The 26,825-nt window shown below is 39.4% G+C and overlaps 1 protein-coding gene and 1 long non-coding RNA gene across 9 annotated transcripts in view; one reads left to right on the forward strand and one right to left on the reverse strand.

The window, feature by feature from the left end:
• KIF6 (kinesin family member 6) overlaps nt 1-26,825 on the reverse strand; it is a 353,330-nt gene that overhangs the window by 98,887 nt on the left and 227,618 nt on the right. The window lies entirely within an intron of this gene.
• LOC107515464 overlaps nt 1-26,825 on the forward strand; it is a 76,872-nt gene that overhangs the window by 40,120 nt on the left and 9,927 nt on the right. The window contains exon 3 of the long non-coding RNA XR_001598015.2: nt 16,537-16,641. This is a non-coding gene — a long non-coding RNA (uncharacterized LOC107515464). The remainder of the gene's footprint in view (nt 1-16,536; nt 16,642-26,825) is intronic.

Genomic DNA, 26,825 nt, shown 5'->3' on the forward strand with positions numbered 1-26,825 from the left:
CTGTAGAGATATTGCTACCTCCTTTTCCCGCTCAGAATTTGGAAATGGCTTTCTCATATGGCGAGCTCTTGCCTCTAAGTACACATTGTATGCAGTAGAGAGAACAAGGGCAGCTAGCATCCTAGGTGAGGCGTGAGAGTGACCAAAAGCTCACATCGCTAATGAGATAATTATCTATTTATTCTCTCAAGTATAAATCTTAGGCACTGTGCTAGGCATGTGACAGAGATGTACATTTGAATGAGAAGGTTAAAGTGTTGATCCTTGCCCTTAAAGAGTTCAAAGTCTGGTGAGACAGAGAGAGAGAGAAAAGTAAAGAAACAGTTATGATGGAAGTTGCTGCATGCTGTAGAGGAGGCTGTGTCCAGTGCTGGGAAAGGCGGGGAGGGCCATCTCTGTCAGGGCGAATGGTAAGAATTCTGGAGGATGAAGCAGCATTTTCCAGGTAGAGAAGAAGTGCAAGAAGATCCAAGGTGGATGCGGCAGAGGTAAAGGGTGGATTAAAAGGGCAACTTAACATGTGTGGTTCTGCAACGTAGCAGGAATGACATTTGGGGTGACTAAAAAAAATGAATTTCTTACATACTGTGTGCTAAGCACTGTGCCAGGTAGTTTCTTTCATACAGACATAACTTATTTTATTGTGCTTCACTTTTTTATGTTCTGCAGATACCATGTCTTACACTCATTAAAGCTTTGTGGCAATGCTGCCTCAAACAAGTTTATCAGTGTCGTTTTTCCAAATGGGTTTGGTCACTTAATATCTCTGTGTCACATTTTGGTAATTCTCACAGTATTTTAAACTTTTTTATTATTATGATTTTTTATGGTGATTGGTGACCAATGATCACCATCTTTTATGTTACTATTATAATAGTTTTGAGGTGCCATGAACTATATCCATATAAGATGGTGAAATTAATCGGTAAATGTGTGTGTGTTCTGACTGGTCCACTAAGGGGATATTTCCCAGTCTCTCTCCCTTTCCTCGAGCCTCCCTATTTCCTGAGCCACAACAATATTGAAATTAGGCCAATTCTTCTAAGCAGCATTATTCACAGTGGCCAGGACATAGAAGCAAGCGAAGTGTCCTACGATAGATGATTGGCTAAATAAGCTGCGATACGTATATACAATGGAATATTACTCAGCCATAAGAAGAAATGAAATACTGCCATTTGCAACAGCATGGATGGACCTGGAAATAATCATACTAAACGAAATAAGCCAGACAGAAAAAGTTACAAATCATATGATATCATTTATATGTGGGATTTAAACCTAAAAGCAACAAATAAACAGGACAAACAAACCAGGACTCATGGACATGGACTATAGACTAGTGGTTACCAGGGGGTAGAGGTTGGGGGAGAGGGGAGGAAAGGTGGGATAAAGGGAATCAAATATAGGGGGGTAGGGGAAGGGTGAAGTGGGTAAAGGAGATCAAATATATGGTAGCTGAAGGAAACTGGACTTTGGGTGGTAAACACACAACAGAATATAGAGATGTCAAATTATAATGTTCACTTGAAAATTATATAATTTTATTAACCAATGTTATCCCAATAAACTTAATTTTAAAAACCCTATATTATATGCTATGTTGACATTAAATTAATATAAGGCATAATAGGTCTTTACCTAGAAGAAAATTTTGTAATTGGACAAATGGCAATTATGGATAAAACAGAATATCATAAAAGAATATAAAAAACATGAAATACATGCTTTTGGTTCCCTTTTTAGAAAAGAGAAAGTGCGTGAACTGAACTCAGAAAAGACTATGGAGTAAATGGAGTTGGAAGAATATTACTGAGTATTCTATGGTTTCAATGATGGGAAAAAAAGGCAAGAGGTGTGGGGGTGTAAAAGGACTATTTAATGACACAGGAAAAAGTTCAATAAGACTTTTAGGATCTCTCCTATCCATTCTTTATATTCATCTAAGTTAGAGAAAGTCTGGGACTAAATTCAATTTAATTCTGTCTGATCTGATGAAAACAAACTATTTCTATTCTGAGGACTATTTTTCAGAAGTAGTGATTATTACGGGAAGAAACTAAGATACAGAACAAAGTGCCTTCTTAAAATTGTGTGTGGTAACAGTATATTGTAGGAAAGGAAATAAACAAATATATGTATAATCAAAAAAAAAAATAGAAGAAGTTAGGCCAATTAAAAATCTTACAATGTCCTCTAAGTTTTCAAGTGAAATGAAAAGTTGCCTCTCACTTTAAACCAAAGCTAGAAATGATTAAGCTTAGTGAAGAAGACATGTTGAAAGCCAAGATAGGCCAAACGCTATGCCTCTCACTCCAGGCAATTAGCCAAGTTGCGAATGCAAAGGAAAAGTTCTCAGAGGAAATTAAAAGTGCTATTCCTGTGAACATATGAATGACAAGAAAGTGAAACAGCCTTATTGCTGATATGGAAAAAGTTTTAGTGGTCCGAAGAGAAGATCAAACTAGCCAAAGCCTAATCTAGAGAGCAAGGCCCTAACTCTCTTCAATTCTATGAAGGCTGAGAGAGGTCAGGAAGCTTCAGAAGAAGTTTAAAGCAGAAGCTGGTTCGAGAAAAGACACCATCTTTGTAACATAAAAGTACAAGTTGAAGCAGCAAGTGCTGATGTAGAAAAGCTGCTGCAAGTTATCCGGATCTAGATAAGATTATGAAGGTGGCTATACTAAACAACAGATTTTTAATGTAGGCAAAACAGCCTTAAATTGTGAGAAAATGCTAGAGAGAAGTCGATGCCTGGCTTCAGACCTTCAAAGTACAGGCTGACTCTCTTTTTAGACGCTAATGCAGCTTGTTACTTTAAGCTGAAGTCAATGATCATTTATCATTTTGAAAATCCTCAGGCCCTTAAGAATTATGCCAAATCTACTCTGCCCATGCTCTAAAAATGAAACAACAAAGCCTGGACTACAGCACATCTGTTTATAACAAAGTTTACTGAATATTTTAAGCCCACTATTGAGACCTACTGCTCAGAAAAAAAGATGCCTTTCAAAATATTACTGCTCAATGACAATGCACCTTGTCAGCCCAGAACTCTGATGGAGATGTGCAATAAGATTAACGTTATTTTCATGCCTGCTAACACAACATCCATTCTGCAGCCCATGGATCAAGGAGTAATTGTGACTTTCAAGTCTTATTATTAAAGAAATACATTTTGTAAGGCTACAGCTGCCATAGACAGTGATTCCTCTGATGGATCTGGGCAAAGTAATTGGAAAATCTTCTGGAAAGGATTCACCATTCCAGATGTCAATAAGAACATTTATGATTCATGGGAAGAGGTCAAAATATCAACACTAACAGGAGTTTGGCAAAAGCTGGCTCCAACCTTCATGGGTGACTTTGAGGGGTTCAACACTTCAGTGGATGAAGTAACTGCAGATGTGGTGAAAAGAGCAAAAGACCTAGACATAGAAGAAGAGCCCGAAGATGTGACTGAATTGCTACATCCTCATGGTAAAACTCCAATGGATGAAGAGCTGCTTTTAATGAAATAGCAAAGAAATAGTTTTCTTGAGATAGACTCTATCCCTGATGAAGATGCTGTGAATGTTGTTGAAGTCACAACAAAAGATTTAGAATATTACATAACTTAGCTGAAAAAGCAGCATCAGGGAGTGAGATGACTGACTCCAATTTTGAAAAAAGTTCTACTGTGGATAGAATGCTATCAAACAGCATCGTGTGCTATAAATAAATTATTCATGAAAAGAAGAGTCAATCGATGCGGGAAACTTCATCATTGTCTTATTTTAAGAAATTGCCTCAGCGACCCTAACCTTGGTCAACAACCACCCTGATCAGTCAGTAGCCATCGATGCTGAGGCAAGACCCTCCACCAGCAAAAAGATTATAACTTGCTGAAGGCTCAGACTGAGGTTAGCATTTCTTAGCAAAAAAGTATTTTTAAATGTTACGTACATTTTTTTTGACATGCTATTCACACTTAGTAGACTACAGTATAGTGTAAATATAACTTTTAGATGCACTGGGAAACCAAAAATCTTCATGTGACTCACTTTACTGAGATATTTGCTTTATCGAGGTGATCTGCAACCAAACCTGGATTATATCCAAGGTGTGGAGATATTATTTTAGTTAAGTTTCTTCATGATCCCTGGTCATAATTTCATTTTACAGATGAGGAAACTCAAACTCGGTAAAAATGGTTATATGGGTAAAAACTGCCCAGCTTTAAGATGAGGCCATTTCTGCTCTTAGATCAATTTTTCTAGAGAAAATATGCCTGATAGATGAGGAAGGTAGTGGGCCTTAAAATGACCTGCTGGTAGTGAATTTACCCATGAAATTGTGCTCTTATCAGTGCCCATCTCATCTAAAACTTTGATTTTTTTTTATAGTATCACAGAAAAAACAGAACAATGAATTTTGTTCACAATTTGCATAGTTTATGTCATATGTTAACATGTTTTATTATTATTTCTAAAATTTGTATGCTCCATGAAGACAGGGGCTTTTTTTTTTTTGTCAGTTTTGTTTGCTGCAATATTTGTAGCATTTGGATTGTACTTGGCACATAGAACTCAATCAAATGTCTTTTAAATGAATGAATGAATGCTTTAGATGCGTAATGTTTTACCTTTTGGGAAAGCATATTATGACATTAAGGGGCAAGTGAAGCATGTTTCCGTGACTTTCCCCCTCTTTACCACCACGCTCCTTGGCAGGTTCGTCCCCAGTCTAGTGTGATTTTAGAAGTTCAACATCTTCTCCCTACTACATGTCACCATGCTTCAGAGTCTATCATTAGAAATGAATCCAGTGCCAAGAGGCTTCCATAAAAATGGGAATACTCTTGAAGGCATCATTATTTTAGGGCCAGCAAAGAAAAACTCCTTGATTTGTTGACAATCAGCTAACAGGTCCTGCAAAGATGAGAGACATATGATGGTGTCTCAGGCTGGGGCCAGAATCAGGGGGATTTGAGTTTGAAAGAGAAGGCGAATTGTGCCCTCTTCTCAACTTTGTGTAGTCTGTTGGACTCAGCTGCTCACTAAAGTGTAGGCCCTGAGGAGATTTGACTTGCCATTCCCACTTCTTGCCCTTAGTTGTTTCATTTTAATGAATTTCAATCACAGGTCCCAGTGTTGGATCTCAAAAAATATGATTGACTCAGGACTGTTTAAAACCAAAGGAGAGCAAATAAAGTACTACGGGACAGTATAAAATTTCAAATCAAACAAAGCAACCCTCACCCTTCCCCCCCAAAAAAAATTAAATAAAAAAACCCCCAAAACAAACAAAACCCAAAAAACCCTAAAGGAGAAGGGTTTCTTAGTCTAAGTCCCCAAAACACGACATTGCAATTCCTGGTTGTCAGTTGGATGTAAAACGTTTTCAAGTCCAAAAGGTGCAACTTCTTCTGAATACCTATTAAGGTATCTAGATACCCAATAGATACCTATTAAGGAACACTTAGGTGGAAATGACGGTTAACGGGTACGCTCAAAATTAGCCTTGGATTGAGTTTCTTAATAGGCATCTGAAGTTCTTAGGCTCTGGCGCCTTACATATTTCTTAATGCTCCTTTTTTTTTATCCTTAAATTTGGTTTCTTACTTTGCTAAAGAATATAAATCATTACTTTTGGAAGTTTTCCCCTCCCCAATGCAGGGTCCCATGGAAACCAAATGGAAAGGAAAAACATCGGAAGTGGAGAGTTTATGCCACTGTTTTTGGGCCTACTGTCTGATTTCCTTTAGTCTGGAGCATGCAGGCCAGAGCTCATTTTCCTGGCTGCTCCCAAACAACCTACTGCTGCTGAAACTATTGCTTAAAAATTGACAAAAGTAAAATGATTGAGAGTTGTGTTATTCATGCTGAAAAATAATTTCTAGTCAGGGCCAAAAATATATTTTCCTTGGGAAAGATATTTATTCATGTGGTGCCTCTGACTGAAGGAGAAAGAGAGGGAAAAAGACCAACAGAGAATGAGGAAAAGTGAGAAATGAGGTGGGTTCCAAAGGGAGAGGGGGTTTGAGACACACTCTTTGGGGCTAAAAGCATGAGAAGGCCCAGAGCTGGGTGGGGGACTCTCAGGGCTGACACTGGGAGGAACCTGGATGTAGGGGGATGATTATACTATCTGTGGCTTGGTAGCAGAAGCTTTCAAAACTGAAGGTAAAGGAATGGCTTTGACATAGTGATGATGAATACCTACAATACATACAACGTGGAAGTGCATGCAGTTATGAGAAGCAACAGGCAGGGATGGAGAGTGTTTTTGTATGGTATCTGATATAAGGTTCTATATATACTGAGATTCCTTAGTAAATGTCGACTGAAGTGAAATATACAAAAATATCCTTACATAAATAATTAGAAGGGAATTCCATTCTTTATTGTGCGGGGAAGTTAGAACCAATGGACCAATGGGAAGGAGAGGAATGAAGAATTTAGATGAGAGGAAGGGATAATCTATCAAGGCACCATGAAACATAAAGGTCAGGAGGGATATGAGAACCAAGGAAAGGTCAGTGGTCCAGCACTCTTGGGAATGGTGCCTGGAACAAGGGTGTCCTAGGGGAAACGATGGCTTGGCCAGGAACTCTGGGGTAAAGGACAAGTCAGCAACTCTAGCATGAAGAAAAAAGGATCCGTTGAAACTGGATTGAATAAATTTTTGAGATGGGGAGGTACTAAGAGATCTTATAAAGAGAAATGAACCATCTCTCAGAAAGATTAGAAGCAACGTCTGAAATTGTTTTTACCTTCCTCTCCCCTACTGTGGGGAGGATGCTGTCATTTAGGAAGAAGGGGGTTTTAGAGGTTACGTGAAAGATGGGAATGGCACAGTGTAGCCCCTGTGTTCTCAATTTCCTTCTTCGCACTGATGGAAGACATTGTTAACCATTCACAGCATTCTTCCCTGGGGAAACTAATTAAAGAACTAAAGTTTTCAGCACAGTTCTTCAGGCTGCCTCTCTCAGTCAACCATCTTTGGCATAGAAGGTCTTCCTTTTATAGATGGCTCCCAGGTTACTATCCAATTAAATGACAACTGCTGTTACTTTCATCATTCCTGTTTCAGGAAAAAATAGCTACCTGCTTCCACCACCATAGGAGCTGACAGGCAGGTGATTTCCCTCAGGGATCAGCATCATGCCCTAGAATATGTGAATCACTGAGAATGGCTGTCTGGGAGTAGATGCTGAGGAGCTTTCTGTCCACATTTCTCCATCATTAGGATGATGGAGGTCACCACAGGAAGCAGTGCCATGTGCTATGGCTCTGTTTACTTTAAGGGCTAGGAGCAGCTCAGCTACAATTTGAGGGGTTGATGGGTGGGGACAGCAGGGTATGAAATCTGAGGATGAGGGGAAGACAAAACCACTTAGCCACGGCCAAAGTAACTGCAGATGTGAAGACCTAAGAGTAGATTTTTTGGGGTGACCGAGGACACTTGCCCAACCTACTTCCTGCTTTTGATTGATGACTTCTGGAATGGGTTAGTGCCCCAAAGCCTTGGGGTTAACGACCAGATGATCCCACCTGGGCTGAGGGCCTTAGATTAGGACTTGCCTTGGAGTTTCCTAAATTGCTACATAAAATATGTCAAAGAAGAACCTTTAATTAGTAAATTCTTAGGGCTGGCTTGGACCAGGCCGAAGCATGGCAGGCTTGGCAGTGGCTTTAGGGAGTGGAGTGAAGGAAAAATTTGAATTGGAAAGCCACAAAACCTTAGGAGACCCACCCAATGGTGGCACCACATCTAAATAAATCAAATGGGTTACTGAATCCTAGTGCCAGAAATCACACATCCCACCAGCAACTCTAACAGGCCCAGTAGCACAGGCCATGTAGGCTGGGTGGAATTAAGGGGTAGTATTTGAGGCAGGCTGTGTTTCCCTCTCATCTTGGTAACCATGTCTGATCACCCTCCTGCCATAAATGTGTCCTGGACGTTAGCCTGAGCAGGTGGAGAATGCCCCACTGTGCCAACTTAATGGACAGGCCTGCTGTCCCTAAAAGAATGGCAACTTCTTGAGGGTAGTTACCCATTTCCAGCAGGAACCTAACACCTTTGAACAATGGTCCTGAAGGTCATCTGAAGAAAACCTTCATTTTCTTAACTCAGCATCTCTGGGGTTTTTATTTTGTGAGTGTTCTTATTCAGGACAAAATGCCCATGTGGGTTGCTCAGAGAAACCCAGGGACAGACACAGGCATGGAGCCTGGAGAGCAGCCTGGGTCATGTTGGCATCTCTGTGTTTTGGAATTAACTCAGGAATCTGGAGGCCAACGTTTCTATTTAATAAGACAGTGTGCCGTGGCTCCTGCTGCCAGGCTAGACTGGATCTATGGACAATTTTCCATCGATTTCAGTCCATAGATGTGGCAGTCTTGAAAGAGCTTCTGTGACTAATTCCATGCCCAATATGTGGACCAACCCTGAGAATTTAGGTGGAAGGACATGCGTGTTCTAGCCCTTTGTGGATTAAAGGGCAGTTGACCAAGAGGGTCATTGAACAGAAAGGCAGCATTCTTCTTCAGCTTAGAAAGAGGCTTCAAATTCTTCAGAATTTGAAAATCTCAGGATCCCCTGAGTTTGAGCTGTCTTGACCATTTTCCAAAGACCATGGTTAACAGGGTTCTGCCGACTGACTTCCACTCTGATATGTTTGGTTCTTGTGTCAGCCTGTGCTTTGGGGCCAGTGGCTAAAGCAGTGTTCACATGTTCTGTTGTCTGAAAAATAAGGCAATTTTTCTATTTATGTCTAGATTGGGGATGAATTTTACTTTAGTCTCAAACTTATTTTGATATATTTAAAAAAAACAATCAAAAAGTTACATTCTAGCCTAGTAGCAAAAATGTCCCTTCCCTGAAATGCATGTAGATTTAAATAAAATTTGTTTCCCTGCATAAGGCAAAATGGAGTTTGGATATGGTAGTGTTCATTCTTTGAGAACTTTGTATATGCTAGAGGGATTACATATGTTGTCTCATTTAATTTTTACAGTGACCCTGTCAAGTAGGTAGTATTGGGCCATTCTAGAAGTAAGGTAGTTGAGGTTGAAAAAGGTTAAAAGTAACCCCAAGACAATAGTTAGTAAAATAGCAAAGCCATCACTTGACCCCAAGCTTGTCTGACTCTAAAACCCTCCTTTTGCACACTGTGTTCCTAGGTGAAAATCATTTGTCAAGTAAAAATGATCTCACAAACAGCATCAAACCACTGAGGTCAGACCTCTCAAGGTCAGATACGGTAAAGAGAAAAAGGCAGTTTTTGGATGGTTATGATTGGGATGTGGACTGAAAACCATGAATGCATATGGCAGCTCAGAAGAGCTGGAGCTCTTTGTGAATGGAAACCTGGGGAAGGTACCAGATGGCTGGGAGGAGCTACTTCACCTAGCAACCTAGGGCATGGGGCAAAGATCAGAGGTAAAGGAAGAGTTGGCTGACTTGACTGTCTGCCATTAGGACTTTATTAGTGAGCCAATTATGTCAGGTCTGGTTATGTAATTATCTTTCCCTAATCTACATGGAGCATGCACTCAGAAGAATCTCCACAATAAATAGTTTATGAATTTAAAAGGGTTCTGTTAGACAGAAGCAGGGTGGGGTGAGGGAGTTTACTACAGGAAAAAGAAAGGGTAGGGTCAGGATCCTAAGCACGTGGTCACTGGCAGACAATCTCCCACTCGCAAATGAGCAAACCATGAAAAAGAGGTGGAAAGAAGCCAGGAGACCATCATTTTCCTTTTGACCTCTCTGTGTCCTAACCACTTCTTTTCTGGAAAGCATTTCATTATTTAAATGAAACATTTGTTTATTCAGTCAGGCAGTGAGTCAACTGGTGAAGCAGACCATCTGTTAACAAATACTTGAGTATCTACTATATTGACATCACTCTTCTATGGCTAGTTACAGGTATACAAAATTAATATTGTCCTTCGCCTTATTATATAAAGCAATGGGGATGTGGGAAGGTTAAAACTTACAGTATAAAGCAGGAGAATACTCATGGGCAATGCATCGATGATCATATGGTACCATTGGTTGTGTGGGAGAAAAAAAGGGGGGCATAATGAGATCGCAGAGGAACTTTTCAAGGAACATTTCCCCTGAGGAAGATTTTAAAGGAACCTAGGAGCAGGAGCTGGAGAAAGGGAGGTCAACGTTGATCCTTTCATGGGGAACAGAAGGGCAAAGCAATGGGAGTGGGGAGGAGCCCACTCTGTGTACAAGATTTGGCACAGAGGTTGATTGGAAAGACCTCAGAGGTTTCCTTTGGCTTGGGAAATTCATTCCCAAGTGACCTGTAGGTCCAGACACCATACTCTTAACCAGTTTCCTGCTTGCCCAGGGCATTCCCAGGCAGGGGTCCACTGGAGTTTTCCACAGGCTTGTCAAGCAATTCTCCCTCCCTCAAATGACTGAATATTTGCTTTAGAATGTAATCTCAGGCTACTCTTCTATTATTCTTGTCCAGTGGTGAGAGAAAGGAAATAGAATTTGTTGTTGGAAGGCATGGGTATGAGTGCTGGTTTTTGCTTATAAGCTGTATGACTTAGGATCTGCCATTTAAATTGCTTTAAGTTTCAGGCTCCTCACCTGTTAAATAAAGCTAATAAGAACTCTTGTATCTTAATGTTATTGAGAAGGGTTAATAAGAGGAGGTAACATGCTGTGCACATCTCCATTTTGGAACTGCCGGATACCTTTGCAATGATGTATTTCTACAACCGTTTCACTTGCCCATCTTCCGCACCCCTCAGGCCATGAACTTCGAAATGCATGTAATTTTGCTGTATATGTTTATAGCTCCAGCACCAAGCTTAGTGCCTGAAACATAGTAGACACTCCAGACAAGGTTTGTAGAATGAATGAATGAGCCAGGATATCTCTAGTTAACTTGTTTTTCTTAAAAGCAGTATTTGTTAACTGTACATATAGCTCTAATGCAATTTTCTGTGTACGTTTTATGGTAAAAATAAAGAAAACAGAATGGCAACTATGACTCATTTATGTAAACGTCTCCGAGAGAATGAATGACTAAATAGGGAATATACAATAAAAAGTGAAAGTGTAAAAATGAATTATTGTTATTATCATAAGTAATAATGAGTCATCTAAAAACTACCCACAGCAAGCAGTTTGGAGTACAAAAACTACTTAAGCACAGTAGGAGAATTCTTAAGGTAGTTGAGAATTATGGGGTAGTAATGTAGGGAGAGTGAGTGGCTTAAACTGTCAGGTTGGCTCTACTGCTTTTGTGTTCTCTGCTTCCCGACCACACCAGCCAGGCTCATTCTACAGTAACAACCTCATCTCATGGAGAAAAATAAATGCAACAAGATGGGATTCCTCATCTTCCCAACACCATGTCTATTGGTAGCTTCACCCACAGTCCAGGATTTCCTTCTGGTTCCAAAAGGACAAATACCCACCACCTTATCACAGCCCAACCCCTTCATCTGGGCTGTGGTTCCTAAACTCCTCTCCTGCGCGTCTTCTTATTCCTTGCCTGAGCGATTTCCCCTTCTTCCTTAAATTACTTCCATCAGCACAAAATCATGTTTTAAAATCCATGTCGAATTGGTTGAATTAGATGTAGATATATTTGAATTTATAGGTACAAGATGGAATGTTAAAACATTCATGTTCACTTGCCTTGGTTTCACTGGTGAAATAGGAGACCAAATCATTATTTATAGTGGGATGGCAGAGTAGGAGGCCTAGGGACATTTAGATACTCAGGGAAGAAAAAAAAAATACCGTCTTAACAATATCCTCCCTTCACCCTATTAATCTTCCAGTTATCTTTCTATTCCTCTGGTCCTTTTTCATAGAAAATGCCTCGGCAGAGTTGTCTATATTCAGCATCTTTATCCCCCCACCTGTCATTCTCTCTTCGATGCAGCCCAGTGGAGCGTCATCTCCTCTACCCCATTTAAATTGTCCTTTGGACATCCCCAATGATCTCAGCGTTGCCAAAACCAACTTGCCAAAACTGACAGTCCGTGTTCTGTTCTTATTTTAGTTAACCTCTCAGTAAATGGTAGAGCAGTAAAGTCACCTGCTTCCATTCTGTCCTAGGTTCCCTGCAGTTAGGGAAGTGTATGTGACTGGTTCTGGCCAGCAGGCTATGAGCAGCAGTGGTGTGAGTTATTTTCCGGCTAAAGCACTGAAGAGCTGCTGTGCGATTCTCCATGCTTTCTCTTCTCTCAATCTGCTGAGTGGTGCCATTCCAGAAATAGAATTTACGTCATCCTGGGTCCCTGGTGACTGTGGACCAGAGCTCCTACCCTTCTGACCCACATCGTACATGTAGTACAAATGAGAAATAACTTCTGTTATCATAAGCTACTGAGATTACTGTTAATTATTACCAGAATATAACCTAGTCTATACTGATCAATGCATAGCAGCGTTTGATACAGCTGACCCCTCCTTTTTGCTTGAAACACTTCCTTCCTTGGCCTTCTGTGACATTACTCCCCCTCGGTTCTACTCCTGCTTGCCTGGCTTCTTCTTCTAACCTCCAAATGTTGTAGTGCAATAGGGTTCAGTCCTGGGCACTCTTCTCTTTCAACAGGTGATTTCATTTAGTCTCATAGCTTTAATATGTATTATACACCCAATGGCTCCACAATTTATACCTTTAGCTCTGACCTCTCCGTTGAGGCCCAGATTGGGACATTTAATAGCCTACTTGAAATCTCGACTTGAATTTCTACTTGGCATCTCAAACTTAACATGCCTCAAACAGAACCTTTAATTTTAAACTCCATTCTAAATTCTACCCCAAGCTGTTTCCCTGGATTGTTTCCATATCAGTAAATGGTACCACTGGCTCAAGCAAAAAATTCTAGGACTTTCCATGATTCCTTAATCCCACAGCAGCCCCACGAGCAGGTCATGTCGGCAATCCTTTAAAAATATGTCTTATACCTCTTTGCTTCTCTGTTTCTTTTTTTATACTAACCTAAGTCACTGCCATTCCTCACCTGGAATATCTCCAAATTACATTGCCGGCTCCCATTTTTCCCTCCTACAACATATTCTCCACATAGCAAACTGAGTGACTTTTTAAGAACACAGTCATGTCCCACCTCTGCTTTAAACTCCAGTGGTTCTCTATGGCTCCTGAACAATCCCCTAGCATCTCGGTCTGATAGGCCTCACATCATCTCTCCCTCCTCAAGCCCTGCCCGGATCTTTGCTCCTACCTTCTCAGCTTCCTGGCCTTCTTTCAGCATCTCAAATGTGTTAATCATATTCCTACCTCTGGGCCTTTACACCTGTTTGTTTCTTCTGTCTGAAATGTTCTGTCTCTGAATCTTTATGACTATCAATGAACTATTCACTTCTCCACTCACATGTCACCTCTTTTGGTCCCCACTTCACCCTAATTATTTCCTCCTCCAGTATTCTGTTTAATATCCTTCCTAGCTTTTGTCACTATCTGAAACTATGAACGTATGTATTGAGTAGAATGAATATTCCGCAAAGGCATTTCTGTCTTGTTCACTGCTTCTTCTCCAGTGCTGGAGGAAAAAAAGAAAGAAAAGGAGGGGTGGGGGTGTGCTACAATTCTACTGAAAATAGGTCCACCTAATAGGTATAAGATTTGCACCCTTACCCCTGCCTTCCATATCAAGCCTAAACTGCTCTCCTGTGAAGATGCTAACTCACATCGGCACCCACAATTAGAATTATAAAAGTGCCCCTTTTTTCCCAGGAGCCTGGCCTGAGTCAACTTCCACAGGCCCTTGCTAATCAATCTCCCAATTAACCTCGTTGCCTCGTCATGCTTCTGCTATCCCTCTTTTACTTGGTTTTCGCTTTTGTGCTTGTTTATTTTTCTTTGTTTTTATTTTCTGCATATTACACCTATAAGTAATTATTTCTAAATGATAATGGGGCTTGTGAGAACAGTTCTTTTTCCTTTTTCTGGCAAGAGCTTCCATTTCTGTGACAGAGAAGTAAGAATCTTTGGGGATATCTATCACCACTTCAGAATGCTTACAGGGTCAGCCGAGTTAATATCTGTGTCTGGTATTTGCACATCTTCAACAGAAAGAAGTAATTTACCATTATGAACCATTTATATTAAGCCATCCAGGAAAGTTTCTGAAGAATTTTTCGTTCATAGATGTATTATCCTATAAGAATTAGAGAGAAATATAGTTGTTGATGTCGAATGTAAGTCCTAAAGTTTTAAACCCCCATATCTTTGCCTTATGAGACTGGAACAGGTATGAAGTATTACTTTACTTTTCTTAATTATCAAGGTATAGCTTGTCCATTGCAAAAATTTTATGAATCAAAGAAAGGCGTAAAGAAGCAGGAAGAGAATCACTCATCATTCAAAATCCCTCCATCTTCAACTTTTTCTATGCTTTGTTTTACTGCACATTTAAGATAATAATGTATATACAATTTTGTAGCCTATTTATTTTACTGAACATTATCTCATAATCTTTTTTCTGTCATTAAATTCTTTAAGATTGTTTTTATTGTTGTGTAATATTTATCATTACTGTCCATTCCCTAGTATTTTGGACTTTTACATTTAGACAGATAGATACGCTATGTAAATAAGGCTGCAGTAAACATATCAATGTATAAATTTTATTCCAAAGTTAATTAATTAGCTAATTAATTAACATAACAAGTCGTTACTGAGTCCTTACTATATCCCAGTTACTGTTCTTGGGGTTGATGAACAAAGGCATATTTCTTTGAAGAGCTTACATTCTGATGAGGGTGACAGACAAGAGAAGCAAATAAATACATACTATTAATTAGCTCTATGAAGAGAGATAATGCAAATAAGGGATATGTAAGACATGGATAACAGGGGAGGCTATTTTCCTTAGCGAGATTAGAAGAAAGTCTCTCTGAAAAAGCGATATTTGTAAAAAGACATTTTGGATTATTTCTGTAGGCTAGATTCCTAGAGGGAGTTTCTGAGTTAAAGATCTTGCTTTCTAGGAAGCCAGATTGCTCCCTTATGGCAGTTCTCAGCAATGCTTATAAGAAACAACAGTTATAAAAATGCACCCTACCAGGGTATGATCTTGAATAAGTCGCTTAATTCCTCAATTGCTTAGTTCTCCTGTGTGAAATGGAAATAATGATACTTGTATGTGTACATGTATGTGTGTGTGTGTTTGTATGTAGTGGAGGTGGGAGTGTTGGGGGTGGCGATGGGGAAGGGATGTTAAGGTGTTGCATCTCAGAAGGACTGGGTCAAGGAGAAAACATCCATACAGGTCTGTGAAAGGGGAATGATCAGGTTGTTAAATGTGTGCAGGGCATTCCGGTAGATAAAAACTTAACTGAAGAGGGTTCCGGAAGGTGTGGTATAAACACTTAGCATGTCCGGGCACATAATAGGTGATCAATAATGCATAGTGAAGGAAAGGAAGAACCCAACTTCTTATGAGTTGTTTATCAACACTGGGTAGATGAGAAGGAAATGTCTTAGATGACTGGTCACATAGCAGTACAGTGTGGCCCATGAGTTATCTATCAGAAACTACAGAGAAACCTCTCTTCATTCATAAGCCTGCAAATAAATGGTATCCTCAGTTTTCTTATTCATCGAATGGGCTAGTAATGTCTACTTCATAGGGCCGTTTGAGAAATTAAAAGGGATTGCAATGTGGAAAGAGCACAACACTGCGACTTGTTCACAGTGGGTCCTGGGTAAGTGCTTGTGTTTCTTCCTAAACTTGTATAATAAGATAGGAAAGGATCAGGGGTAATAAGAGATGGGACAGTGGTATAAAGTCCTGCGAGTGCTCTAAGTAAATTGTATCTCCTCAAACCCCAGAATAGATTATACTATTTTGAGTTCTCAGATCTGTAGTAATAAAAATATTTTGTTGCATGTAAAATAATTAATGCTGCCAAAAAACTCCAAGAAAAGCCTTGCTTGATGGCTGATGGTAAGCGAAGTCACCAAAGGCCTGCTTTTTAGCATCAGATTTAAATGTTCCCCTTATGTAAAATAATTAAACCGATTCGGAAACCACAGCTCAAATCATATCCCCTTATTTACCTTGGGTCTTTCCCAGCAATTTCTCCTCAGATCTAGGTCCTTCTACCTCCACAGTCCCTACTCTAATCTCTCTGCTGTGTTTCACTGTCCTCCATCATATCTTTCTGATTCCAGGGAGATGTTCTTTGTAAGGCGTGCCTGACTGGGGACTAGGCACACCCTATTTGGGTAGTGCCTATTTGTTTGGAGTACGACACACACACATTAGACGTGACCACCAGTATCCTTTTCCCAAACTTCAGTGATGCTGGGGTTTCCCTACTCTTGAGCCATCCAATGGAAACTACAGATTTGTTCCATCTACTGCTGGCCTTGTAGCTCCTACTTGTGTTTATCTTCCTTTCTCTCTGCTGTGTCTTCATGAATAGCTTTTCTCTCAGTCATAGCTTGTGTCTGATTTCTTCCTTCACTGTTTAGTTTTAGTTTTTTTTTTTTTTTTTTTTTTTTTTTTAAATTCTGTCTTTGCTTTAATCTAGAAGCAGAACTGGATTGTGGAAAACAATGCCAAGGGCATGGGGCCCTGATTGCCACCATCTGCTATAGTGGTAGGAAGAGGAGGAAGAAGGAAAGGGTGCTAAAAGGTAAGTAGAATAATGAAGAAGAATCTAAATTTGATTTGCTAAAAAGCTTCTTAGATTGGCATTCTTCTGTGGTAGAAAATGTTCACTGCAAGATGCTGTAAGACCTGGTTAACTGTTTGTAGTTCACACGGCTGGGCAGATAGACTGTCCTCTCTGCCTAAGCTCCAAAAGCTGCCTTTCACTTCATGGGTTCACTCATGAGCTGCGGGTTGCCTTGGGTGATAATTTGCTCTCTAGACATAAAGAATGAAAAGAGCGAGCAGACTGAAAGCCCCTCAGGCGGGGCTTCCTCTTGTTACAAATAGCCAGTCTTTGAACTTGCAATTATGAGTCATGGGGCTCCCTGTCTGGTGCAAAAGTGACTCATTTTAAGCAAATTATCAGTTTTTGCCCTGGTACCAAATACTGGGATCAGCTATTCTGTTAAAAAAAAAAAAAAGGAACAGTTTTATTAAAAGAGCAGGATGTGTGGAAGGTGAACGTACGGCACTATGCTTTCCAGACGCATGGACCAAAATCAAGCTCGGGCCCAGTGTGAGCCAAGCAACAAAATAAATAGCAAAGATGGCACAGAAAGCAAACAATCAGGAAAATTCATTTCAGAACAGATGCAAAACCAACTTTTGCAGCCAATAGCATAAAATTCCTATAATGCTATGATTCCTGGATAGTCTTCCCTGCCCGCATTCCAACTTGGACCTCCTGGAATTGAGGTCAAAAAAGAAATAGATTTCTTTGGGTTGACTTAACCTACAAAAGAGTCAGTGATGATAGATGCCTTTGAGTTGCCCAAAGATAGTTATTTAGACAGATGGACTGATAGACACAGCAATCAGAGTAAATAAATGTGATCTGGTGATGAGTCTGTGGTGGAGGAAGAATGGCAAGGCTGTCTGTTATACAGTCTTCTCCCGAGAACACCTGCTGTATTAATGGTCTTTGGCTGAGGAAACATTTGAAATGATCATTACCCCTTTGTCAGTTGCAAGAGTAGTAACTGATCTGAAAAGATGAGTTTTTCTCTGACGCCTTGGGCATGATTAACACTTCCCAGGACTACAATAAGGAAAAATGGGCTCGGAGTGAACTGGTTCAACTCTATAATTTTTGGAAGAATGATTTAAAATTTCTAATTAATCCCTTTAAATAGCTGCCCACTCATCTCTACTACTGTAGAAAATTTCATAAGCTACCCGGGTAACTTGGCTCTGGGTTAAATTCTCTGATTTACAAATTTTACATCCTTTCCAAATTACTTTCAACTTAAAACTGCCTTGCATATTTCTCGAATATATTATTTCCAGTCCCTTCCATAGAAACCATGGTTACATATGAAAATGGCTATTTTCATATGTTCCCAAACCCCTAAAATAAAATAAATTAATCACTCAATATTTTTGGAATGTCCATCTTCTATGCTTTCTGTTAATCACTGTAATTGGTAATGAATCAGTAACAGCCATGAAAAGTAAAGGCAGCATATAACAGTCAGCTATCGTCTCTTAACTGGTAATTTAGTGCACATTTTTCAGTTTTCTTACCTCTTGGCCTGTCTGTAGTGTTCGAATATTCCTTAATTATTACAATTTTCTTCTCTGGCATCTTGGCAGAGTTCCCTCCTTATTCTTCTATGTCTCTGACTGTTCAGCGTAAGCCTCCTTTAGTGGCTGCCACGCTGCTTGCCTATCTAAGCGGTGTAACTGACAATGAGATCAGTGGGAATGGAAAGGAAGCGTTAAATTTAGTAGACATTCTGATGGGACATGATGACTAACTAGCTGTGTGAGTTTTTATTAGAATTCTTGAGTTGCAAATAATGGAAACCTGAAATGTAATCTGGCTTTTAAAAAATGAATTATATTAGTTCAGGTAATTGACAAATGCAAAGACAATGTTGGCTTCAGGTACTCCTTGATACAAAGACTCAAAAGCAAAGGAAATAAGACCCATCTGAGAAAATCACTAAAAATGCAGCACAGACATCTAATGAGATGAAAAACATGAAAGATCAAGATGTGAAAGATAGGTTAATAAGGTCCAATGGATGTCTAATAAGAGTTTACAAAGAATATTGAATGGCAGAGAGTCAATATTAAAAGAGATAATGGTTCTACATTTTTCAAACTAATAAAAATATGAATGCTGCTATTCAAGTGGCACAATAAATCTCACACAGTCGGCTGCTGTGACTGAATGATTTTCTTATTATTTTTTAATAATCTTTATTATTAAAAAAAAAAACAAAACCCTTGCTTTGGGGCCTACTTCCTGCCCAAGAAACTGGATGAAGTAGTAGCTGAAGCCTACCTGGGAAAGCTGAATGTGAAGCTGACTGAGAAGCGGGACCAGCACTTGGGCATGTCTCGTGATGGCCCCTTCAAGACAGATCACTATGGCTACTGAGAACCAAGCTTGTCCTTTTTGCCTTCCAGCTGTTGCCCTTGTCTTGGTCCCACCTCTCCCCAAGAGCAAATGACGCCACCTTTGAGAATGATTTGGTAATGTCCCCCATCGACTCTCTGGAGTTTGTCACTCAGTCTTTGGCCTCTGCTGCATCCCTTATACTGTTCTAACTGTGGCAGAGGGATCGAGAAGCCCCCTCCTCACTAACTAGTCACAGTGGTGGTACATGGGAGGTATCCACAGGGAGCCATGAGCTCAGAGGCTTTGGAACTGCTCACACAGTCAGTCCTTCCTCAGGCTGGAAGTTGGCAGTGGTGGTTACAAAGCACATACACTTTACCATTTAGGCCACGGGTCCCCAGCTGGTACCTATAGTACTGGTCCATGGCCTGTTAGGAACCAGGCCACACAGCAGGAGGTGAGCGGTGGGTGAGTGAGTGAAGCTTCATCCATATTTGCAGCTAATCCCCAGCGCTAGCATCACCACCTCAGCTCCACCTCAGATCATTAGGCATTAGATTCTTATAGGAGTTCGAACCCTATTGTGAACGGAACACGCAAGGGATCTAGGTTGCATACTCCATATTATTTACTTATATAGCACATCTCAATCTAGACACTGAATTGACGTGGAAAACATGATCAATGTTTATGTTTCATAAAATTTACAATTTTCTAAATATCCTTAAAGGTTGTCCAATAAACAAAATGAGTGCCAAAAAAATACCGTCCTTAATATTTGCCTCCATATTGATAAAGCTGGTTAATGAAATATTTATGTGTACTATTAGAAACCATGTGTGTGCCTGTTGACATGTGTACTATAATACAATAATATTTTGTGTCATGTAATGATTAAAACGCAATATAGTCTTACCAAAACACTGAAGTATATCTAACGGAAAATGTTTTTTATGGCTTCTATTTTTACATTTAAATTAAATTCATTAAAATTACATAAATTTAGAAATTTATACACTCAGTTGCACTAACCACATTTCAAGTACTCAATAGTCACACTTAGCTAGTGGGCACCAAATTGGACAGTGCATCTCTGGAGGCTGGAAGAGCCACATATTCATGTTACCAGCCTTCCTTAGCATGGCTGTGTGATACATTTTGGCCAAAGAAAATGTACGACAAAGTTAGGAGTGGTCTTCTAGAAAGTCTTTTGCTTTCCTAATAAAGGGACAAACTCGAAAATGGAATTTGCCATCACCATTCTTTCCTTCTTTTTCTTGCTTTGAATGTGGATATTATGTGATGCCTGCCTGGAGCTAGAGCAGATAGACATTTGTCACCAAGAAGCACATCACATAAAAATAAAAAATGAATACGCTAGGTATGATGAAGTAATAACCTGATACCCTGATGACAATCACTGAGAATGTTGGGCCAACTCTTGAGATTGCCTTCCTTTGAACTTCTTGATAAGAAAACAATGTCTGTCCCTATAACTTAAGTCAGTATTAGATAATACTTACAGCTGAAAGTATTCCTAATTGATACAATGAGTATGGCACATTAATAAAAGGGACAATAGGCAGCCTGAGTAGGACAGAGGTACATGTCGAAGAACAATAATACATTTGCAGAGATGGGGTAAAGTCAGAAAATAGAGCACCCACTAGATAATGCAACTAAGAAGCCCAGAGTAATATAGCTGTCCTTGTCTTATGAAGCTTATCACATTATGTCTTTTCTATAGTAGTCTGTATATATGTCATTTTGGGGGAACTTTTACAGAGAAAATATTCAGTAAATATTTGTTAACTAAATGATTAGTTATAGAGCTGGAGGTATCAAGACTGGGTCTTCAGCATAGATCAGATGTTTAACATTAAAGAAAACCCAGAAAACTAAAGCCCTCATTGAGAAAACCTATTAAGGGCTCCTGTGTTAATATGTCAAATAGGAAGTCCTTGGCCTAACTTTTATACCCCATAAACACCTAAAACAAAAGAACCACATTGAATTGAGTTTTGCCTAGTCCTCTCTACTTTCAACTTAATTACTAGGTAGCACCTTTGTCCTTCCTCTGACATTTGGTTTCTATTTTCATCTCTTTGAATACGTAACACCTAACCTCATGGTGTCCTTTCTGTTATTCCTCTGAACTAAGCTCCCCTGTTTTCTCTCCTTGATCTCACTCCCCTAGTGTGAGACCAGGCCTCCGACTTACAGCTTGAATACTTTGCAGTCTGCCTCCAGCCTCATCCCTCTCAACCTAACATCCAATCAAATTCCTCTGATACTATTTTTAAAATAACATGTAATTTTTAAAATATATTTTAAAATAATATATCCTTTGTAGAATATTCAAAATAAATTTTAAAAGAAATAAGGGGATCAAATATATATATGGCAGTTGAAGGAAAGTGGACTTTGGGTGGTAAACACAATAGAATATACAGATGTCCAATTACAATATACACCTGAAAATTATTTAATTGTACTAACTAATGTTACCTCAATAAACTTAATTAAAAATAAATAAATAAATGACGCTAAAAAAATATCTCTAATCTGACTACCAAGAGATAATAACTCTATTTTAGTTTATTTTCTCCCAGACTTTCTATGTATGTTTAGATCTATGTAACATAATTGAAATTGTATTATAAACAAAACTTGCATTCATCTTTTTTTCATTTCTCATTGCATCAGGAAACATTTCCCGTGTAATTAAAAATTCTTAAGAAGTATTTAAAAATAATTGCATGATATGCCATCAGACGGCCATTCTTTAACTTTTTCGGCTATATTTTTATATCATCACTTCTCTTTTCTGATTCCCCACAGTGACTGTTGTATTAAATGAAAATTCCAACTCTTGGACCCTGTCAGGTGCTGTCATTCTTCACCTGCCTCTACCCTCCAGCTGGTGTTTCACGTCCTAGCCAAATAGGCTCGCTCTTTCCCATAGACAACCTGCCTCTCTCCCACTGAGCCATTGTTCATTTTCTTGTCAAATCAATTGCCCTTTTTAAATTTTACCTAAACTGTCATTCCAATAATCTCCCACTATCTCTTTTTTTCATATTTCACATATCTCAATTTTTGTCCAAGTTTATGACTTTAGCGGTTTGTAGCTTGTCATATTTATGTTTTTATGTGTTTCGTGGTCTGATAAGGTGGCAGGGGCCAGCATGGTGGGCCAAGAGCAGGAAGTCTAGAGCTGGCAAACTGGGTGCTGCTTCTTCTTGACCATCTGTTGCACTTTAAGAGGTCTGGTCAGCTTTGGAAGTTGGATATGAGATAAGACTATTCTTATACTCAGAGCTGAGCAGCAAGGAGTAGGTAATGTTGGTCAGCTTTGATTAATAAGATAGACTATCAGGCATTTGGACACCATCTACATTTCCAGGCTAAATGAAAACATATTTATGTTGGCTGCTCAGTATCTGGAGGATGAGAGAACCTCTGTGCATGTGGGAGGCTTACCTTCTTTTTGGAAAAAAAAAAAACGATCTCAATTTAGTCCAAAAGTTGCTTTAGATTAGCCAGTGTGTTAAGTATAAAGTTGTGCACTAACTTAAGGGTTCCAAAGAAGTTGTCTCTACTTTTGCATCTAATGTTCCTTTATCTCACACAGCTATTCTTCTATAATTGAAAATTTTGAGCATTTGGTTAAAAGTAGAATCTGGAATACAAAATAGCTGCTAGCCTCTTCCTCCCCAGCCTAGTCAGGCCATCACTTGGCAGCTTGCCTTGACTCAGCTTGTATACAAGCAGGCTGAGGTGGCTAGGCCAAGCCAGGTGGAATGTTTATAGGCACCATTCAGTGGAGCTGGGCTGATGCTAACAAGACTCCAAAGAAGCCCACTGGTGTTCTGCATGAAGGAGATCATTGCAGTTTGTTGAATTCAGTGCAGGAATACGCCTAGAATGTGGATCAAAGACCTTTCAAGAATTGCCTTTTTATATTGATAATTTTTACTCTCGTTAATATACTTTGGGTTACTGAAAGCATGACTGTCTCAGTTTATAGCAAAAGAAAGCTATGTAAAAACCAGGCTTTGTGCTTGTTAGCTACTAGAGCAAAATTGTGAATGGGAGTTACCAGATATATGCATACTTTTTAATTGGTCAGGACTTCTTTCCTAGTAGCCCACTTTCCAAATATTTCTGGCATCACCATATGGCAAAGTTTTCCTCATTTCCAAAAGAAGCCATGGACTCACTTTGCTGCTTCCATAGTTGAACAGAGATGTCATACACTAGGTATGTATGAGCCTCGAAGGAGGCAGCTTTATTCTTTGATTGCTAGTATAATCGGCCATGAAGTTATCAAGAGAGGGCAAGGATGAAGGTCGGATGTAACTACATAGTGTGACACAGATACATCTTTAGTAAATGAAGAATTGTGGACAATTCTCTCCAAAAATCAAAGCAATAATTTTATCATCAAGAGGCAACAGTAAAAAAAACAGTTGCCAAATGTGAAGCCTCTGAATCATCCTTGACTCCTTCCATATCACTGGCATTAATTGGTCACAAAGACCTTTTGATTTCCTGTCATAGGGAGCTCTACTACTACCTCTTCTTCATCCCCAGCACCACTTGGTTCAAACCCTCATCGTCTCATGACTAAACAACTGTACCTCTTACCTTCCTAATTTGCCTCTCTGATCTATTCTGACACTCTCTTTATGCTCGCCAGGAGTATTCTTCTAAAATAAATATGATCGTTTCTCTCTAAGAAACTTTCCTTCTGCCACTCCCCACCACACAGTGCATGTTGTGTTCTAACTACACTCAACAACTTGAAGTCCTCTAAGCATTTCATACATACCAAGCTTTTGCATGCCTCTGTTCTTTTTGACCATGCTATCCTCTATTCCTTGAATGTTCTTCTCCATCATCTGTATATGATGAATTAATTTCAAGGGGTAGCTGAAACGTTGCTGCTGCTGAAACCCACCCTAATTCCTCCAGGAAGAATGTCACTGCATCCTCTCTTTGGCACAGCACTCTCCACACGCCTCCCTCATCCCCTGCCACATTACATGGCAGCGGCTCTTTTGTCCATCTCTTTGACTTGTCTGTGAAAACCTCGATCTCAGGCCTTTGTACTTCAGGACTAGCACAAAGCCTCACATATGTGTGGCACTCACTCATGTTTGCTGAATACATAAATATAGTGGCAGAGGAAGATTTTTCTGATAAACAGTTATTTTGTGTGACAATAAGACAGCTTTCCTTCCTTCCTTCCTTTCATCAATCCAACCAGAAAGCACTGGGTACAAAAACTCTTCTAGACTTCCTGGAAGAACATACTGCTGGTTCATTAGTTAAAAATCAAAGATAAGGGAGTTGGTATTTCCAAAATGTTGGTGTGAGGAGCTCAGAGGGCTCTCTCACCAGCAAAACAACCATAGCTAGTGAAAAATATGTATTTTTAAAAATTAACATCTCTGGAAATTATCTTAAGGATATACAGCAAATGCAAAATTATTTTTTCAAAAAAAGGTGCTAAATCTTGGTAAGAACAGTGAGCGTTTGAACCAGGCACCATCCCCTCCTCATCCTCTAACTCAGGGTGATAGAAGCTCTACTTTGGGTGAGTGCAGATTAGAACATAAGACCCTCTTTACCTATAGCTCCCAGCCTAGGCTTATAGTATCTCCCTAGGAAGGTGGGCTGTCAGAATTTCTTAGGATCTACAGCTCTGTGCTGCATAACTTTTATTTCAGGTGAGAGCAGATGAGAAGTCTGGAGCAGCCTACTTTTAAAGTAGAAGCTTTACCCCAGGTGTTTCAAGACAAGAATACTGGGTCCTTATTGCCTTTGCCCCAGTTTGCTCATAAACTAATGGGCCCATACCGGGAGAGGCAAAGTGAGCAGGCAGAGGTTACTGCCCCTGGCAAGCTCCTCGCTCATAAATTTGGAGTGTTACCTCAAGAGAAGCAGACCACTGTCCCCACCCTCAGCTCCGGAGCAGTTTGGAAGTTTGGCTTAGAGGAAGAGGCAGGAATAGCAATAACAATAGAGAGCTTCATAGTTCTCCCCAAGGTAACTGACTTTATTTTGAACAGAAAGCATGGAGAAGTTCATGTCTAAGTGTGCTACTGAAACAATGGAGATTTTGGTGCCAAGTAATTCAGAGGAGACTGGTAGCTCCATGAAGGCAACAAACTAAACACACTTAAATTTAATAGAGACCAGATAGAAGTTTAACAGAGAACCAGGGAAAGAGACAGCTAATAAGAGCCCTCCTGAGGTTGGAACAAGCCTTGAAGACTGGACTCAAAGACTAATCCTGTAAAGGGGCTGGATTTAATTGTATCAGACTGTGGAACACTTTGTGCTCAGACATTGTTGAAAACAACAGTTATTACCTGTCAATTAGTGGAGGCTAACAGCTAGGCATGATACTAACAGAGGCAGACAAGTTAATAGAGAGATCAGGGAAACAGTCAAAGAGAGGCCTTCTAAAACCACTGCCATCACAGGGTGACTGTGCACATGTCCAGAACTGTGTCCTCTAAAGAGTAACATCAGAGGCTACACACTGCAGAGGAAACAGACTTCACTGTCCAGCCAAATCACTAAACAAATAAACAAGCAAATGACAACAGGCCCTGTGGGTGGATGGTAGAAGTCAGTATCCAGAGTTGCTACAATGTATTATCTAAACTATCCAATTTAAAACAAAGAATAATGAGAAATGCAAAGCAAAAGGATAGTCTGACCCATACACAGGAAAGAAGTAAACAGAAACTGCCTGTATTAGAGAGTACAGATGTCAGCTTAGTAGATTAAGACTTCAAACCAGCTATTATAAGTATGTTTTAAAAGGGCAAAAGAAACCAAACTTCAAGTATTAAAGGTAGGCATGATGCAATAGAGACTATCAATAACAAGAAAAAATTATGAAAAAGAATTAAAGGGAAATTCTTCAGTGGAAAAGTACAATAACCTAAATGAAAATTTGCTGAAAGGTCTCAACAGTACTTTTGAACTGGCAGAAGAAAGAATGAGTAAATTTAAGATAGATCATTACGAATTATGCATTCTGAAGAACACGGAGAAAAATAAACGCAGAAAAAAATGAATAGAGCTTCACAGAAATGTAGACACCATTAAGCATAAACATACATGTAAGGGAAGGACTAGAAGGAGAAGAGGAAAGAGCAGAAAAATATTCAAAGAAATAATGCTGGAAACTTCCCAAATTTGATGAAAAACAATAACCTATACATCTGAGAAGCAAGATCCATAGCCAGCTATATCATTGTCAAAACGAAAGCTGAAGACTGAAAATTATGAAAGCAGCAAGAGAAAAATGACGTGTCATGTACAAGGGAAACCCAGTAAGATTAAAAGCTCACTTTTCCTTAGAAATGTGAAGAAATGGAGGCCAGAAAGCAGTAGGATGATATATTCAAAGTCCTGAAAGAAAAATACAACTGTCAACCAAGAACTTATGTCCAGCAAATCTATTTTGCAAAAATTAAGATGAAGTAAAGAAATTCTGAAATAGACGTGAAGAGAATTCATTGCTAGAAAATCTGCCTTACGAGAAATACTTAAGTAATTTCTTTAGGCCAAACACAAATGACTCCAAACATCAGTTCAAATCCATATAAGAAAATAAAGAGTACCAGTAAAGGTAATTATAAAATACATTATATTGCATATTTCCTATTTTTACTGATTTTAAAGGCAGCCATATAAAACAATATGTATGTAAGTGTATTGTGTGGCTTAGAACATGTAGAAATTTAATACAGTTAACAATAACAGCACAAAGGAGGTAGGTGGGAGCAGAGATGTAT

This window comes from Rousettus aegyptiacus, unplaced genomic scaffold (assembly GCF_014176215.1).
Source record: "Rousettus aegyptiacus isolate mRouAeg1 unplaced genomic scaffold, mRouAeg1.p scaffold_m13_p_1, whole genome shotgun sequence".
NCBI lineage: Eukaryota > Metazoa > Chordata > Mammalia > Chiroptera > Pteropodidae > Rousettus > Rousettus aegyptiacus.